Genomic DNA, 20,559 nt, shown 5'->3' with positions numbered 1-20,559 from the left:
GCACCTTGTGGCTTGTGGGATCTTAGTTCCCCAACCCGGGACTGAACCTGGTCTCTTACCAGTGAAAGCATGGAGTCTTAACCACTGAACCACCAAGGAATTCCCTGGATGGAACTTTAAACTGTGGTCTTAGATGAGATAACTAAAGTGTCGACATATATAGGGAAGACAAAATAAATGAGTAATGAGTCTCTAGAAATTCATCTCGTTTGGGCCTCACCACGTGCAGAGGTAAATCAATTAGTCTAGTCAGGAGACAGAAACCACACCCAGTTATCTGATCAGGGAAAAGGTACTATATTTTATATATATTATATATAATAATCATTATCAAGTAGAGGCGGTTGGGCTTCTCTAGTTGCTCAGAGGTAAAAGAATCCACTTGCAATGCAGGAGATGCAGGTCTGGGGTCGATCCCTGGGTCAGGAAGATTCCCTGGAGAGGGAAACAGAAACCCACTCCAGTATTCTTGCCTGGAAAATCCCATGGACAGAGGAGCCTGGTGGGCTACAGTCCATAGGATCTCAAAGAACTGGACATGACTTAGCGACTAAAGTATAACACCACCACCCCATAGGTGGTTAGCCACTTAAAGAGGGAGCTGGAACTGCTCAGAAGAGACCTTGGTGCAGAGTGTGTGGTCTAGGGGTGGAGCTGGAGCTTGTCCACAAGGATCACCAGGTGGATGCCCACAGGGAATGTTAACAATGGAGGATCACAACCAGGGAATGTCTTCCTACTGCTCTCACCCCAGTGGTACCAGTGTCATCCCAATACTGCCTAGGGAAAGACCAGCATCTCACCAGCTGTCAATGGAGAACTGTTTACAGCTGTCCTCCCAGACAACAGACAGCAGACACTGACAACTCTGGAAGCGATCCAAATTGTCTGTTCATCCCAGTTAAGCCTCCAGATGATTGCAGCCTCAGCAGACATCTGACAGCATCTGCATAAGAGACTGTCAGCAAAAAAACATCTAGCTCAGACCAGTCAACCAGAGCCATGAGAGTGAGTTGTCGAGGGATGTCAGGACGTTTTGGGGTGGTTTGCTACATAGCAGTCAAAAACAGAAATACAGAACAATGGAACAAGATAGAAAGCTCAAAGGTAAACCTGTGTGCCTATGGTTGCCTTATCTTTGACAAAGGAGGCAAGACAGCCTCTGCGATAAGTGGTGCTGGGAAAACTAGACAGCTGCATGTAAACGAAGGAAATTAGAACACTTCCTAACACCATACAGAAAAATAAACTCAAAATGAATTAAAGATTCAAATGTAAGGCCAGAAACTATAAACCTTTGAAAGGAAAACATAGGCAGGACACTCTCGACATAAATTGTAGCCTGATTCTCTCTGAACCACCTCCTGGATTAATGCAAATAAAAGCAATAATAAACAAATGGGACCTAGTAAAATTTAAAATCTTCTGCACAGCAATAAATAACTGGACAAGAGGGAGATGCTAACTTTATAGAAGGCTGCTGGAAACCCATTTTAGATGAAGGCTGAGCAGAAGTGCTCATTCAGCTTCGTTATGCAATATAAAGAGACAGAGAAATGGGAGCAGACAGTGGGGGAAAGAACGGTGGGAAGAAAACCACCCTGCCCCTTCTCTTGTTTCTGTTCCCGCTTCTCTAACACTTTCTGTTCCCGCTTCTCTTCTCTCATTCTCCTCTGTGCCCACCCTGCCCTAACACTTCCCCGGTGGCTTGATGGTAAAGTGTCTGTCTACAATGCGGGAGACCTGGGTTCGATCCCTGGGCCGGGAAGATTCCCTGGAGAAGGAAATGGCAACCCACTCCAGTATTCTTGCCTAGAAAATCCCATGGACAGAGGAGCTTGGTGCAGGCTACTGTCCATGGGGTCCCAAAGAGTTGGGCATGACTGAGCAACTTTGCTTTTCCTTCCTTCCCCTAACACTGCCAGGAGACACATCCTCAGGGAACAGATGACTGCTTCTTTTTCCCTACCTACAGTCTCATGAGAGGCAACCTCATGTGTTCTATACTTCAAACAGAATCTATACATTTAATTTTTTTTAATGTTTTATTTATTTGTTTGGCTGCATCAGGATCTTTTGTTGTGGACCACAAGATCTTTTGTTCTGGCATGCAGATTTTTTGTACCAGAGGGCTCATGGATTGTGACCCAAGTGCTTAGTGCTCCAAGGCATGTGGGATCACAGTTTCCTGACCAAGGATGCACCTACTTCCCTGCACTGGAAGCTGGATTCTTAACCACTGGATCACCAAGGAAGTCCCAGAACCTCTATGTTTATAATAATTTACATCTCCAGCATCAACTTTTTCCTGATCTGCAGACACATATATCTGACCCCACGTTTAACACTCACACTTGTTTTTCCCAAATTGTTTATGAGTAAAATTAAAGTCACACGCTCCCTTGGCAAATGTCCTTCTCTGCTGGCTATGTCTCAAAGAATGTTCCAGCATGTTCTCAGTTGCCCAAGCCGGAATTGTGGAAAGGGTCTTTTACACATCTGTCTCTTGCATCTTTCACATCCAATCAATTACCAAGTCCAGATGGAGTCTACCTTTTATTATCTCTCCAATCTCTTCTCTCCATTTTTACTACAATTATCCAAATCTAAAATACTTTCATGTCAGGACTTCCTTGCTGGTCCAGAGATAGGAATTCACCTTCCTCAGCAGAGGACACGGGTTCGATCCCTGGTTAGGGAACTAATATCCCACATGCTATGGGGCAACTAAGCCCACATGTGGCAACTGGAGGAAGCCTGTACACAGCAACGAAGAGTCTGTGCAAACAAAAAATTAAATAAATAAAATACTTTCATCTTCTGCCTCTCTTGCCTTGATAATTTCCCAAATATTCTATTCATATTCTCTATTGCCCCAATTGTAATCCAGTCTGTACACAGCCTATCATTGTTGTCTCTAGAAATCACAAATGTGAATGTGTTTTACCCTGTTAAAGGCCCTGAGGTGATTTTCCATTGCTTTGTGGACAGTTCTAGTATGACCTAGGTGGATTGTAAGGTTTTCTGTTTCAGGATTTCCCAGTTCCTGACATCTGATTTATCTTTATACACTAGCATCTTTTCAGCTCTTTCAAATCTTTCTTGCCTGAGACACCATTATAGCTCAGACCAGTTACCCAATCCAGAGTAGGTTAGGTATTTTTAATTGATCTAGAGTGTTTGAATTGTGGTGCTGGAGAAGACTCTCAAGAGTCCCCTGGACTGCAAGAAGATCAAAACAGTCACTGCTAAGGGAAATCAACCCTGAATATTCATTGGAAGGACTGATGCTGAAGCTGAAGCTCCAGTTCTTTGACCACCTGATGTGAAGAGCTGACTCATTGGAAAAAAAACCCTGATGCTGGGAAAGATTGAGGGCAGGAGGAGAAGAAGATGGCAGAGGGTAAAAGGGTTGAATGGCATCACTGACTCAATGGATATGAGTCTGAACAAAATCTGGGAGATAGTGAAGGACAGGGATGCCTGGTATGCTGCACTCCAAGGAGTCAGAGTTGGATATGCTTTAGCAGCTGAACAAAAACATAGAGTTTTCTTCTCATCACTGTTTATGAATTCATTCCAGTTTCAATTAACTATATTCATTGGCTTTTCTGCTAGACTGAAAACTCCATGAAATTTCAGGGCAAGTTTGTATTAGTTTTAACTGCATCTCCATTGCTTTGTATAATACCTAGAACTGACTAGAGAATTCAAGACTAACTGCTGAATTAAATAAATGAGGACCTAAAATTACGAGAATTTAAGTTTTATCCTCAAGTTTCTATTTCAGATAGTGTGCCACGTGCCCATGTAAATGAAAATTCTATTTAGCTTTTCAGTGGGCATAGTGATTTCTATTTTTACTAAGTATTAGGAGAGCTCAAAAATTCCATCTTTGGTGAAAAGAACTCAAGAATTTGAAGCTTCTTACTGTGAGGCTAGAATAAGGCCCTTGTTGCAGAGCACAAGTTTATTGTCTCAGAAAGTCTTTTCATTAAGCTTCACTGAAATAATATTATTCTCTTCTTTCAGAGTATGATACCAATTATTAAACATGGAAGAAATGAAGGAATTATCACTAGACAAAAATAATACCAATAATTGTGCAGATAAGAATCCTTGATAAATGCTAAAATTAGTGGGCAAAAATATATGATGAAAAAGATATTTGTATGTTGGGGGAGAATGGATACATGTATATCCGTGGCTGAGTCTCTTTGCTGTCCACCTGAAACTATCACAACACTGTTAATCAGCTAAACTCCAACATAAAATAAAAAGTTTTTAAAAAGAATATGCAGCTAAAAACATGTGGGGAATTACAGAGGTGTGTGAACATATTAACTAATAAAAATAGTGTAGAATTTAAAAATATATTTGTGTGCAAAGCTGCTCCACAACATATATCATCAGGAAAATGCAAGTTAAAACAATGACAAGATATCACGTATCTATTAAAATGCTTCAAATCTGGAACAGTAACACCATCAAATGATGGTGAGGATGCTGAGCAACAGAAATTCTTATCCATTGCTGGTAAGAATGCAAAATGGTAGAGCCACTTTGGAAGATAGTCCTACAGTTTCTTACAAAATTAAACATACTCTTACTGTGTGATCAGGAAACTACCCTCCATGGTATTTACCTCAAAATACTGAAGACTCATGTCCACACAAAAGGCTATATGCTTATGTTTCTGGCAGTTTTATTCATAATTGCCAAAACTTGGAAGCAGCCAAGATGTCCTTCAGTAGGTGACTAGATAAATAATGTGTAGTACCTCAAGACAAAGGTACTATTATTCAGTACTAAGAAGAAACTAAGCTATCAAGCCATGAAAAGACATGGAGGAACATTAGATGCATATTAGTAAGTGAAAGAGGTCAACCTGAAAAAGTTACATAATATATGATTCCAACTACACTCTGCAAAAGGCAAAACTCTGGAGACAGTAAAAAGATCAGTGGTTGTCGGGGGTTAAGTGGAGGAGGGGTGAATAGGTAGAGCATGGTGGATTTTTAGGACAGTGAAATTAGTCTGCATAATACTGTACTGTTAGATATAAGTCATTATACATTTGTCCAAACCCACAGAATGTACAAGGCCAAGAAAGAACCTTAATGGATTTTGAGTGATTAAGATGTTTCAATGTAGGTTCATTGACTGCAACAAATGTAGCACTCTGGTAGGGGATGCTGAGGAAGGGAGAGACCAGGCACACGTCAGCTGGGCATGTATGGAAATCTCTGCACTTTCTCCGCAATGTTGTTGTGAACCTAAAACTTCTCTATAAACTTTTTTTTTTTTTTTTTAAGGAAAAGGATATTTGTGTTATCTCACAGTCTTTCTTCATAACCTCTTCATTAATTACAATGGGAAATAGAGTAACTTTACACTCCTGAAAGACACCAGGGTAACCAATCCATCAAAGTTTATACATCATCAGTAATCAGACATATCAATATAATGTGCCCCAGCTGATGCACTGAGAAGGAGCCAGCATCACTTCTGTGTCATCCTTGCCCAAAATGAATACTCTCCATCTCTTATGTCTAACATGAGGAAATATCAGACAAACTCAAATTGAAAGGTATTCTACAAAATAAATGACCAGTACTCTTTGAAGATGACAAGGTAGTGAAGGGAAAGAAAGACTCCGGAACTGCCATCGATTAGAGAAGTCGACAGTAAAATTCAATATGGGATTCTAAATTGGATCCTCCAGTAGAAAAAGGACACAGTGGGACAGCCAGAGACATTTAAATAAATTATGTATGCTAGTTAAAAGTATAATATCAATGTTGATTTCCTGGTTTCAATAATTGTACTATTGATATGAAAGAAGTTAGCATTTGAGGAAGCTGGGTGACAGGTATATGAGAACTTGCTCTATTATTTTTGCAACTACTCTGTAAATCTAAAATTACTTTTAAAAAGTGTTTCATAAATCTTTTTATTTAGACTGATGAATTAAGATCCTTTTGTTTGACATCTTCAAATAAATCTCTTTCAGATTCTCTACATCAGAGTTTTTCCCTTTTCTAGCCTAGATTTTCCACTTAAATGCACTCATCTGCTTTTTCTAAATTTTATCCATGCTTCTTCTTCTGGTGTATAGCTTCTCACATTTCAACTGCCCTCTAATTTACACCCTACTGAGAGCCCCTTTTGATTTATAGATGATCAATTTCCTTCTACATGGAGATATGAAGTCTGCCCTTATCCTTACTCATGATATACCCAAGTGCCTATGGGTGAACTCATCAAAGACTTATATGATTATTTCTCTATCTATAGTCTTACAAGAGGGTTTTTTACTTTCTTGTTGTTGTTGTTAAATGATCACATCAAGTTTTTAATCTCAAAATTTGAATCCCAAGAACAAAACAAGTCCAGGCTGGTATCCTGACCTTTGATATAGCAGCTTTCACCAAGGAATGCAAAGCATTTTATGGCATTGGATTCTGGTAATTAGGCCTGTCGTGTTGGGCAAGTCTTGTAAGGCTTATTTTATGAAGGGATAAAATACTGAGCCCAGAACTCGGGTGTTTCGTCCAACACTTACAACAAGCTGGCAGTCAGAGAGGTGGCGCAGTCTGTCCTCTGACCTTCATTTTCCTGCCTTCAGTAAGAGTTCCAACCACTCTCCCTTTATTTTGAGATTTCTCATCTACAGGTTGATAGACCAGAGCCTAAGGATTCCGAGGAGTCAGCAGAGAGGTCTTGGCTCCACCTTGTCTCCAGGCTGCAGTTGAATGAGAGGGAGCAAGGTCATGGGTTTGCTGGTCACTCGCTCTGTACGGCTCAGTACCTTTACTCAGAAAGGAGGCTTTCAAATCATGTTTGAAGCTGTTTGTTCTTGTTCTCAAGGAGACAGGCTATTTTTCTTTTCTCTTCTTTGGTGAAGTGCACTATATTATAGGCACTACTTCAAAGGAAATAGTTGGACCAGGCTACACTGAAAAATCCCTAGTAACCTGCCATAAATTTAAAACTTTTTAGTACAGTCAATATTTTTCAAATGCTAAAGATAGGAAATATGGCGATTAAAAACAGAAAATTCAGCAAATTATTCCTCAAGGAGAATTTTTTGCCTCTTTCCCCTCTTAGCGTCTTATGCTAAAGACTCTCTCTTATCTTAAAAATATTGACCTTAAGAGTGAGCCAGTAGGATCTAGCTCCAGACTGAAGAGTTGACTATTCAGAGTGAGAACACTAGGATACAAAGCCGGATAGACCTAACTTTGTTCATTTTGTATCAGTTGACTATACTGAACTCTTCTAGGAAAACTATGAAGGATTCTGAGGTTCCAGATGTTGCAATGTAACTTCAAGGGGAATTCCTTCTAATTTTCAAATAAAAGGTTAAAATTTCCTTTGATCAAGATGCAGTGTTTAGGAATGAATAAAATCTATAAGATGACCTTTGCAGAGATGTAGTTCCTTCAATCCAGACCAAGTGGATTAAGGTTGCATAAGAATTACCCAACAATCTTGCTAAAAAATACAGATCCTTTTACTCCAGTATTTGATGTCCCAATTCAGTGATGCATGGCCAGACTAGGAAAGCACTATCTTGAAGAATACAAAGACTGAGTCATGCTAGAGAGTTATAAGTTTGGAAAAACAACTTTTATTTATTCATCCTTTCATTTATCCACCCACCCATCTGTCCATTCAAGGTATGTTTACTAAATCTCCCTGTATGAACAGCTACTATAATATTAGTAATAGAAGGATATGTCTGGTGCATAATTACAATCACGTTCTAAAAGGGCATCCAATTAGAGAAGATGTACAAGAGAATAGGCAATTATGTTGTGTTCTATTAGATGGAATGTTGGGGGCATGCACATGGGGAAATGGAATCCATAAAAAAGACAGCACTGAATTCAGAATTGAGGAGTTGAGAAAAATTGCTAAGAGGAAGTAAATTCTCACCTCAGGTTTAAAGGACAGTTGCAATTAAATGAATGGAAAAAAAAATAGGAAAGAGGAATGAGATGAGGGAAAAGTGTGTGCCAAGACCTCAGGAGAGAAAAGAACAAGATGCACAGATTTCCAGTAGCTTAATACAGCAGGAGTACAAGACGGACATGAGGAAATTGGTGAAGGGTAAGACTGGGGAGCTAAGAGTATGTCATGAGGGACTTCCCTGGTGGTCAAGCGGCTAGGACTCTGTGCTCCCAATGCAGGGGGCTTGGATTTGATCCCTGGTTGGGAAACTAGTTTTCACATGCCACAGTTAAGAGTTCTCAATGGTTGGGGAACTAGATCTCCTGCCACAGCTATAGTTCTTATGCCACAATGAAGACCTGGTGATAAAATAATAATAGATAAAATAATAAAATAGATAAAGTAGATAAAAATAGATAAAATAATAGATAAAAATAATAAAGATTTTTAAAAAAAGAATAGGTCATGAAAGGCTCTATGGTAATTGCATGTGACAATTTATCTGGGGCATCCTGGCTCATGCCTGCTGTCCCAGATTAATTTAATAGATTCTCACACTCTCAAAAAATGATGAATTTTATGGCTGGGTAATATATTGGGTGATTGGACCACTAATAGCTAATGCCAAAAAGTATGCCCTTTTGGTCAGGGGGACATTTTATCCTTTAAGGGTTTCAGGAGGACAGTGAATGGATCAGATTTCTGGTTCGACAGTTTCACTCTGGGTGAAGAATAGAGACTAGATTGAGGAGGAACGTGATTGGAGTCAAGGACATTGTTTGGTGGAAAGTTGTAGAAACCCTGGCAAGAGCTGATCATGGGTTAAACAAGATGACGGTGGTGGGAGTGAGCAGAAAGGAATGAATTCCTCAAATACTAACACTCAGACTGGACTTACCAGTTCACACGTGATCTTGAGCAAATTCACCCAGCACGTATCCTATGACTTCCTTTTCCCTGTCAAACAAGCTCCTCATCCCCAGCACACACTTCCCAGGTCCACCTCCCATGGTCAGCTCTCCATTTTCTCAAATTAGGTGACCTTAATCGTATTCCCAATTTCCGGTTCCTCTACCCTCCACTTCACATCCTTTTAATGCCCAAATATCAAGTGAATGTCTCCAAGAACAGCCTGATTTCTTGGAAGATATGCTTAAGATGTATAGTTGTTTGAAGAATACACATATTCATTAAAACAACAATAACAACAACAGAAACTCCACCAGGCTTATAACCTAAAATTATATGTCTTGTAGACTACGCATTTAAGATGTGTGATCTATTAACACTGTAGCTGCATAGTCAGGATTTCCTGAAAAAGTTCTATCACTTGTCCCAGTGTTTTGGTTTAGAAAACATGGTGTCTTTGAAGACAGATAGTGGTTTTCAAAAGTCAGCTTCACCCTCCATCATGAACATCTTTTCCTTTTCTCTGCCATTCTTCTTTCTTTCCTTCATTTTTTGTCAATGTCTTTTTCTTTATCTCGCTTTCCCCTTCCCCTGGTGTATACACATTTGTCTCTAAGCTCACTCCTGGAGACCTTGACCTCTGTTCATTTCAGTTCAGTTAAGTCGCTCAGTCGTGTCCGACTCTTTGTGACCCCATGAATCGCAGCACGCCAGGCCTCCCTGTCAATCACCAACTCCTGGACTTTACTCAAACTCATGTCCATCAAGTTGGTGATGTCATCCAACCATCTCATCCTCTGTCATCCCCTTCTCCTCCCACCTTCAATCTTTCCCAGCATCAGGGTCTTTTCCAAGGAGTCAGTTCTTCACATCAGGTGGCCAAAGTATTGGAGTTTCAGCTTCAGCATCTGTCCTTCCAATGAATATTCCAAAAGGATTTCCTTTAGGATTGACTGGTTGGAGAGTCCAAGGGACTCTAAAGAGTCTTCTCCAACACCACAGTTCAAAAGCATCAATTCTTCAGGTTAAGTTTTCTTTATAGTTCAACTCTTACATTCATACATGACTACCGGAAAAACGATAGTTTTGACTAGATAGATCTTTGTTGACAAAGTAATGTCTCTGCTTTTTAATAAGCTGCCTAGGATGATCATAGTTTTTCTTCCAAGAAACAAGCATCTTTTAATTTCATGGCTGCAGTCACCATCTGCAGTGATTTTAGAGCCTGAAAAAATAAAGTCTGTCACTGATTCCATTGTTTCCCCAACTATTTGCCATGAAGTGATGGGACAGGATGCCATGATCTTTGTTTTTTGAATGTTGAATTGTAAGCCAGCTTTTTCACTCTCCTCTTGCACCTTCATCAAGAGGCTCTTTAGTTCCTCTTCACTTTCTCCATTAGAGTGGTGTCCTCTGCATGTCTGAGGTTATGGATATTTGTCACAGCAATCTTGATTCCAGCTTGTGCTTTTTCCAGCCCAGCATTTCTCATGATGTACTCTGCATATAAGTTAAGTAAGCAGGATGACAATATTCAGCTTTGATATATTCCTTTCCCAATTTGGAACCAGCCTGTTGTTCCATGTCTGGTTCTAACTATTGCTTCTTGACTTGCATACAGATTTCTCAGGAGGCAGGTTAGGTGGTTTGCTATTTCCATCTTTTAAGAATTTTCCACAGTTTGTTATGATCCACACAAAGGCTTTGGCATGGTCAATAAAGCAGAAGTAGATGTTTTTCTGGCACTCTCTCACTTTTATGATGACCCAGCAGATGTTGACAATTTGATCTCTGGTTCTTCTGCCTTTTCTAAATCCTGCTTGAATATCTAGAGGTCCTCAGTTCATGTACTATTGAAGCCTGACTTGGAGAATTTTGAGCATTACTTTGCTAGCGTGTGAGATGAGTGTAATTGTGCAGTAGCTTGAGCATTCTTTAGCATTGCTTTTCTTTGTTAATATACAATATTTGTTCTTCTCTTTCTGACTTATTTCACTCTGTGTGACAGACTTTAGATCCATCCTCATCTCTAGAAATGACCCAATTTCATTCCTTTTTATGACCGAGTAATATTTCTTTGTATACATGTACCACATCTTTTTTTATCTATTCTGCTTTAGTATCCTTTGTAACCCAGTTCCTCTCCACTAAGGTAGACTTTTACCCAAGTCAGTCCCTTTCCTGCAGAATGACACAATTTCCCCCTTTCACTGTGTTTATCTGTTAAACTTTTGTGTCTGAGTTGACTCTGCTGAGTTTAATATCCATCTTCTCCATGAAATGCTTTCATTTCCTACTCTAGCCTGGAGTTAGCACCCTTCTTTCCTACCTCCTCCCAATTCCTTTAACACCAATGATTCAACTCTCTTTCTATAGTATACAATTATGCTTTATACTGCTATAAAACTTTGCTATGCATGCATCCCTGATCTTACCAACTAGGCTGTCAGTTCCTGGTCAGGACATTTTTGTCTTACATGTTCTTATATCACTCACCAAAGCCAGCATAAATCTTATACACAAAAGTTACAGATTTTTAATTATATGAGAAATAGAAAGAATAACTCCTTATTATCTCTCTCTTTTAGATTTTTCTTTTCAGTTGGCTTTCAGATATCATTAATACTCTGGTCTCTTAGCAATAAGCTTTTGTCGTTTAGTCACTAAGTCATGTCCAACTCTTTGCAACCCAAGGACTGTAGCCTACCAGTCTCCTATGTTCATGGGATTTTCCAGGCAAGAGTACTGGACTGGGTTGCTGTTTCCTTCTCTAGTGGATCTTCCCAACCCAGGAATGGAACCTGTGTCTCCTGCTTGGCAGGTGAATTCTTTATCACTGAGCCACCTGATAGCCCAGGTATAAGTCACTGTGGAATAAGTCATAAGAGTTCCTGTTTATACCTTGTGGTATTTGTTGTTGCTATTGTTCAGTCACTGAGTCATGTCCAACTCTTTGTGACCCCATGCACTGCAGCATACCAGGTTTCCCTGTTCTTCACCATTTCCCAGAGCTTGCTTAAACTCAAGTCCATGGAGTTGGTGATGCCATCCAACCATCTTGTCCTCTGTCATTCCCTTCTCCTCCTGTCTTCAATCTTTCCCAACATCAGGTTCTTTTCTAATGAGTCATTTCTTCCCATCAGGTGGTCAAAGTACTGGAGCTTCAGCTTTAGCATCAGTTCTCCAATAAATATTCAGGATTGATTTCCTTTAGGATTGACTGATGTGATCTCTTTGCAGTCCAAGGGACTCTCAAGAGTCTTCTCCAACACCACAGTTCAAAAGCATCAATTCTTTGGTGCTCAGCCTTCTTTAGGGTCCAACCCTAACATCAGTACATGACTACTGGAAAAACCATAACTTTGACAATACAGACATTTGTTGGTAAAGTAATGTCTCTGCTTTTTAATACACTGTCTAGGTTTGTCATAGTTTTTCTTCCAAGGAACAAGCATCTCTCAATATCATGGCTGCAGCCACCATCTGCAGTGATTTTGGGGCCCAAGAAAAGTCTGTCACTGTTTCCATTGCTGTTTCCATTATACCGAGTGGTATAAGTCATCAGAATTCTTGATTTGGGACCCTAGGAGAGGTTAGTTTCTCCCATAGAAAATGAGGATATGAAATACTATTACACTTGTCCTTTGAATTGCCAGAAAGTCTAATGAAACAATATATTGTGGTTTACACTGAATATGCCTAATGTAGTGTAGACAAATAAGTTAAATATTATCCATCATCCTATGGGGTTTGTAAGTACATATAGATGGAGAAGTCAGTTAATATGTTTTTTAAAATAATTGACTTCATCATGGACAATATCCAATCTGATACCCTTCATGTTTTCCTTTGCTACTGGGTCACTTTTCCTCTGGGCATTAGGTATTTGTCCTTAAACTTGGGGTAACCTATACAACTTGTTCATCCCTCAATGTAAGTCCCAGGGAAAAATCATAGATCTCATTCTAGTAGAACTCTAGATACTAGTTTTTTCCTCGTTTGTAGAGGTAATTGAAAAGTATATGGTCATTGGTGAAACAATTCATTGTGATGTATTCATCTTTTTAGATTAAGCTGTGGGACACAAGTTCATGGCATGTGCTGTGTTCTTTAATGGAACTTAGTGGAACTTAATAGAAGCTAAATAAGTAAAGAAATGTCTTCTTCCTTCTATTCTATATATGTTAGCTAATATTTAAGCACATTAACCTTCCCCCTCTACAAACAAGTCTTTAGGTGAAGGGGAAGTCTTCACCTAAAAGAGGTATATTTGTTCTATTTCATCTTTCATTCCTTTACCCTGCCATTCATCCCACAGATACTTATTATTTGTACATTACATGGCAGGCACTATTTGATGCTTTAGAGATACAGAAGTGAATAAAAAGAAAATTATCTCTGCATTTTAGGTGTCTATACTCTAAAAGCAGAGACAGTAAAGCAAATAAATAAAATGGCACAATGGCTATAATAGCTATGTAGGATGTTAACAGGGTGATGTAAAAGAGAGAATAACAGGGTATGGGCTACATGAGATGGGATGAGCAGAGGTCATTCTGAGAATAGCATATGGACTAATTTGCAAAGAGTTGTGGAAAGAATCTGTGGGGGCAGTGAGAATGGTTAGTGCAAAGGCCCTGAGGTATGAGAGAGCTTAACAAGTTCAAAATACAGAAAGGGGGGGTGTGATATATAGGTAAATAGGAGTGAAAAAGTAGAGAGTCATCTACCTTTTCAAGTTGAAGAAGTAAGTGGCCAAAACCAGGATTCAAGTTGAAGAAGTAAGTGGTCAAAACCAGGAATGAGAACAGAAATGAGCTGGCAACTGATGAAAGGAGTAAAGTCCCTAAGTAACCCATGTCTTAGTCTCCAAAGCCTGAAACCAGCTTGGAACCTTTGGCTCACCTCATCTGAGCAGTGGTGTATGAGTTGTCTTCTCTAATTCTGACCTTCTTCTGTTGATTTTACTCAGGAAAATTCCTGGTTGGGAGGTCGTGGGGAGACACTTCCCATATGCAAATAAGATAATTATTCAAGAAAAACTGCCTAATGTAGTGTAGACAAATAAGTTAAATATTATCCATCGTCCTATGGGGTTTCTTAGAAATCAACGTTTCCCTTTGATTTATAAACTCATGGCTTTGAAAGAAAGTTTAAACTGGAAAGTTCTCATTCATTTAAATCCAGCATAACATTTGCTTACAGTTGTTTGAAGTTTAAGAAACCCCTTGAGACTTATTTATTTAAAAAATCAGCCATTTAAAATTTAAAAGCCCTTTTAGCTCTTTTCATTCTTAAGAACGGGAAATTACGATTTTTATAAACACAAATAAACAGAAAAGTCTGATGCTAGAGTTCAGTTTGCAACATATAAAGTAATGGTGCTGGTGTCAGTTTCAAATTAGGCAAATAGATTCACACTTCCATGGTTTGATGAGAAAAATCAGACATTGGTAAAATGAGGAATGGGTGTCTTTTATGTAGAGTAGCAAACCATAGCAGGATATCAAGAGTTTAACTCTGCATATTTTTTCACTTCACCTCAGCTCAGTGAGTTACTGAATTTCAGAGATTCCAGACATACCAGACCTTTAGGAAAAAACTATCCAATCGTAAACTGACAGTGTTTGGAGAGACTTTATAAAAGGTCATTTTATTGGTTAAGGCATTCTGAGTTGCAAGTGACAGATAATCCACCCACACTGGGCTTAAACAAAAGAAGAAATTATCTCATGTGACTGAAGAAGTCAGAGGTAACGGGGGTTTCAAGCAGGGGAGAAAGTAAGCGACTCAAACAATGTCATCAGAACTCCACGTCCTTCTACCTCTAAGCTTTGACTTCCCCTTTCGGCTTCATGTAATAGCAAGGTGGCTTTAAGTAACCTGGAACCATATATTCATTCTTGGGTTCCATTGAAATCCCATGGAGAATTACCGAGACACATTGGCCGGTTTCTCAGTAATTGTTTCAAGACTCCCCGCATCTCTGATTGGGTCAGGAGTTCATTTCTGAGCCAATCACGACACTTGAGGAGTCTGATTCTCTGATTGGCCTGGCTCCAGAATTACAAGTTAACGGTGGATCTAGGGATTTGAGTGAATTTTGCTTGAACCACAGGGATAGAGGTAGAGAGGTGATATTCCAGAGGAAAAACTGGAGAGTCAAACAAATTATCCAACAAACAGAGCCAAACAAAAGTGTCCACCCTAGAACCTTCTGCACCGGTTCATCCGATGTTTGAGTCCCTTGAACTGGGAAAGTGGAATAGGAGCCTGGATCCAAGTCCTAGCTTTGCCATAACTTACCTGGCTGATGGGGCCCCGTTGCTTCACTTCTCTGCATCTCAGGATCCTTGTTTCTAAAAGCAACTTGATGCTGTCTCCGAGTTCTCTTCCAGCTCTGAAATGGTAATGATCCCAAGCTTGCCAAATGAGAATGGGAAGATTCTTCTGGCCTAAGATTTCATGGAAAAGCAAACGGAAGCAGCCCCAGGTGCAGGGCAGAAAAGGGAGCCAGCAGACCCTGGGCCATGGAGCAAAGGAAGCAAAGAGAATGCCCCGGGGAGCGGGGTCAATTCTGGGACAGGACATCTCTCTGCAAGCTAAGGAGCACCCTCCAGTCTCTGCTGAGTACTCTGGGAGTGAGTGTACTGGAGCAGCGGAGATAGTTGCCATAGAGAGGGATAAATAGACTGTTGTTTGGTGCAATAACTTGGTTTCTGCCAGGAAGTTTCACACTCAAAATAAATATTATATATGGCTCCCATCGGCAGTGCCTAATCCGGAAAGGAAAAAAAATGTATATTTTAGGAGGTGTTTTAATAAAGTGCTATGATTCTAGATGTTCATGACTTCCCATATAAAATCCTTGAAGTCATATATGTTTTGGAATCCAATTTTTTAGCTTTTGAAAAACAAATATGGAACATGTACCATATATTACCCAAAGTGGGATATAGTGTAGAAGCCTAGTCATCAAGTCAATATTTCTACAGTAAAACTTACTAAGTTCACATTGAGAGGTAAATAAAGACTAAAAATAGTCTCCTATTAGGTCAGATCAGATTTCTGAGAAACAACAACAACACTGTTTTAAGGTTTTTTGGGATTTCAGAGTTATGGATAAAGCATTACAGACTTATAAGTGCCAGAGCTAAGCAAGATTATTTTGGAAAAGATTAAAAGAGATGGAATACAGAATATTAGTTTAAAAATGAAATTGCTTTTATTTATTAATCAGGGACATATAATTTACTTCCTCGTCTTTTTCATCTGTGCTAGTCTCCAGTAGGTGTTCAGTAACTCTTGGTGAAATGAATATTGGCCATGTTCTCACCATTACCCCAAATTCTCCACTGAATGTGTGTGTGCTCAGTCATGCCTGACTCTTCAGGAGCCCTGTGGACTGCAGCCTGCCAGGCTCCTCTGTCCGTGGGGATTTCCAGGCAAGGACACTGGGGGTGGGTTGCCATGTCCTACTCCAGGGGATCTTTCCGTCCCAGGGATCAAATCCTCCTCTCTTGCATCTCCTGCACTGGCAGGTGGATTCTTCACAATTGCACCACCGGGGAAGCCTCACCCCAATCCTAGGAACTATTTATAGTTCTCCCAGCATGCTCAAGTCATCTTCTCTTGTTCCTTTGCCCATGGTATCCTCACTTTCTAAAGCTGCCCATCCCCTCAAATGCCTTGCTAACTTACATTTGTGATTCAGACTCAGTTCAGGCCCCTGTTCCTTTAGGAAGTTGTTCAGACCATGCCCAGCTGGGCCCTCCTCTGTACGCCTATAGTGAGCACTCTGTTTATGATCCTACTACAACATACTTTATAATGTCTATATTCTTGCATGGGATTGTTAGATTTCTATGAGCAGTGGCCAAGAAATTCATATCCTATTACCCACAAAAACTCATAATATCCCGCAATAAATTTTTGATGAAAGAATACACACACACACACACACACATAAACTCACACATCCCACATATTAAGGGATGAATATTGGTGAGTGAATACACACACACATACACACACACACACACTCACATCCCACATAAAATTCAGTATCTCCTTTCACTTTTCCAAAATGTAAAATATTGGCCCATGAAATCTAGGAAATGTTTCTTTGCTTTTTCATGACTCAAATGACTAGTATATCATTCAGCGTAGGCAGGGTTACCCTGAAGTAAAAACCAATCTGGAATCTTGGAGGCCACCTGGGCCCTAAGCGGCTCAACCCCTTCATGTGCACAAGTCATGAAACATCTGGAGTATGCGAGGACCAGCAGAATTTCAGCTATGAAGACGTTTAGTTTGCTGTCGACACTTAGAACCAGATTTATGAGTAAAAGCTCACAGTTTATTATCACATGTTGACTTTTAAAAAGCAACTTCTAGATCAATATCAATTTGTTTTATTCTACTTCTACGTCAGCTTCTAAAGGCCTGATTCTCTCAGTCTTTACATCTTTTTAAAAAATTTTAATTTGATATAGGAGTAGAGTTGATTAACAATGTTGTACGAATTTCAGGTGTATAGTAAACTGATTCAGTTTATACACATATATGTATCATTTCTTTTTCAGATTCCTTTCCCATTTAGCTTGTTACGGAATATTGAGCAGAGTTCCCTATGCTATACAGTAGGCTCTTGTTGATTATCCACTGTATGCTATATTTAAAATGGATAACTAACAAGGACCTACTATATAGCACAGGGAACTCTGCTCAATGTTATGTGGCAGCTTGGACAGGAAGGGGGTTTGGAGGAGAATGGAAACATGTATACGTATGGCTGAGTCCCTTTGTTGTTCACCTCAAACTATTGCAGCCTTGTCAATGGACTATATCCCAATACAAAATAGAAAGTTCAAAAGAAAAAAAGAATAAATAAATATAGCAGTGTGTATATGTCCATCCCAGAGTCCCAATCTGTCGTTTCCTGGACCACCACATACCCGATCATCTAAGGAGTCCTTCCCTCCTTCCTTTTTCTGCTCTTAACACCCTAACCATCACCCGTGTGTGTCTGGGTTATAGCACTAGCTTGCTGAGTATCCTGTGTCTCCTACTTCAACCCGTCTCTACACCTTACAGCTAGAATAATCCTATTAGAACATTCTTTTGCGTGTCAGTGTTTCTCCAGAGTTTACAGAATAAAATATTAAAGCTATAGCTTAGATTCAAGGCCTGTTACCATTTGCCCCTGACCTCCACTATGACCGCATTTTCTTATTATCTCCTCTGAAAGCCTTTGGCTCATGTGCAGGGTCCCTCCTTGAGTCTCTGTGTCTTATCTGGCCCGGCTTAATAACAGTTCTTATCTCTTAGGATTGTCCTTAAGATTGAATGAAACAATGTATTATAAATCTCCTAGCACACTGCCCTATGATACTGTTGGCTCTTGATATTACTATGGCATATGGTTAAAAATACATATGACAGGGACTTCCCTGGAGGTCCAGTAGTTAAGACTTTGCCTTCAACTGCATGGGCATTGGATTTGGCTCCTGGCTGGGGAGCTAAGATCCCCATGTCTTGTGACCAAAAAACCAAAACAGAAACAGAAACAATATTGTACCAAGTTAAATAAAGACTTTAAAAACAGTCCACATAAAAAAAAAAAAAACTCTTTAAAAATACACATGACACCTTTGTGACACTCATCAGCAATACCTTTTTAATTATCAGTGTCCATGTGGCACGCCAGTGCATCCCTCACTCATTATTACCCTGAGCACAGAGAGCATTCTAACCAACACACCCATGCCAGTCATTCACATTTGAAAACCATATAAATACTTCTCACTTAGTGCTTTGTGGTGAATAGTTCCAGTTCCCATCATTCAAATGATGGCATGACACTATAGTCCTCAGTCTTATGGAGTTTCACTGTGACTGCCAATAGTTAAGCAGCCACTCAAAAGAGGTATCATTTTGAAGATCAAGGTATTTGCTTTCTTAGGTGCCAGGGATGGAGTGTTATAAACCCACTATGCTGTGTAGTTTTTTCTTTTAATTGAAGTATAGCTGATTTACAGTGCTTCAGTACAGCAAAGTAATTCGGTTATACATATTAATATGCATATGTATATATATTAATATACATATATTAGTTTCTTTTCTATTGTAGATTATGAGAAGATATTGCATATAGTTCTCTGTGCTAAACAGTAGGAACTGTTGTTTGTCTATTTTACATATAGTGATATTTATCTGTTAATACCAGACTCCTAATTTATCCCTACCCCTCCTTCCCTCTTCAGTAACCATAAGTTTGTTTTTCATGTCTGTGGGTCTGTTTTGCAAATTAGTTCATTTGTATCATTTGTTTCAGATTCCACATATAAGTTATATCATATGGTATTTGTATTTGTCCAACTTACTTCCCTCTTCACTTAATATGATAATCTCTAGGTCCATCCATGTTGCTGCAAATGATGCTACCTCATTCTTTTTCATAAATGAGTAATATTCATATATATATGAATTATATATATAATATATAGTTATATATATTATAATTATAAAATATAAAATATATCTGCCCTGGTGGCTCAGACGGTAAAGAATCTGCCTGCAATGTGGGAACCTGGGTTTGATCCCTGGGTTGGGAAGCCCCCTGGAGGAGGGCATAGCAACCCACTCCAGTATTGTTGCCTGGAGAATCCCCATGGACTGAGGAGCCTGGTGGGCTACAGTCCATGGGGTCACAAAAACTCAGACACACCTGAGCAACTGAGCACTACATATATATATATACATATATATATATATATATATGTATATATAGACAATGCTAGGAGGGATTGGGGGCAGGAGGAGAAGGGGACGACAGAGGGTGAGATAGCTGGATGGCATCATCGACTCGATGGACATGAGTTTGAGTAAACTCCGGGAGTTGGTGATGGACCAGGAGGCCTGGCATGCTGCGATTCACTGGGTCGCAAAGAGTCGGACACAACTGAGTGACTGAACTGAACTGATATATATATATACATATATATATGTATGTATATAAAATATCTTCTTTATACATATGTATATATGTAAACATATATATCAATTCAGTCACTCAGTCATGTCTGACTCTCTGTTACCCCATGGACTGCAGCACACCAGGCTTCCCTGTCCATTGCCAACTCCCAGAACTTGCCCAAATTCATGTCCATCAACTCAGTGATGCCATCCAACCGTCTTGTCCTCTGTCATCCCCTTCTCCTGCCTTCAATCTTTCCCAGCATCAGGGTCTTTTCCAATGAGTCAGTTCTTCACATCAGGTGGCTAAAGTACTGCAGGTTCAGCTTCAGCATTAATCCTTCCAATGAATATTCAGGATTTATTTCCTTTAGGATTGACTGGTTTGATTTCCTTGCTGTCCAAGAGACTCTCAAGAGTCTTCTCCAACACCACAGTTCAAAAGCATCAATTCTATGCTGCTCAGCTTTCTTTATAGTCCAACTCTCACATCCATACATGACTACTGGAAAAACCATCAGTTCAGTTCAGTTCAGTCGCTCAGTCATGTCCGACTCTTTGCAACCCCATGAATTGCAGCACACCAGGCCTCCCTATCCATCACCAACTTCCAGAGTTTACTCAAACTCATGTCCATCGAGTCGGTGATGCCATCCAGCCATCTCATCATCTGTTGTACCCTTCTCCTGCCCCCAGTCCCTCCCGGCATTAGGGTCT

Source organism: Muntiacus reevesi, chromosome 12, assembly GCF_963930625.1.
Source record: "Muntiacus reevesi chromosome 12, mMunRee1.1, whole genome shotgun sequence".
Classification (NCBI taxonomy): domain Eukaryota; kingdom Metazoa; phylum Chordata; class Mammalia; order Artiodactyla; family Cervidae; genus Muntiacus; species Muntiacus reevesi.
This window is presented reverse-complemented; position numbering follows the sequence as displayed.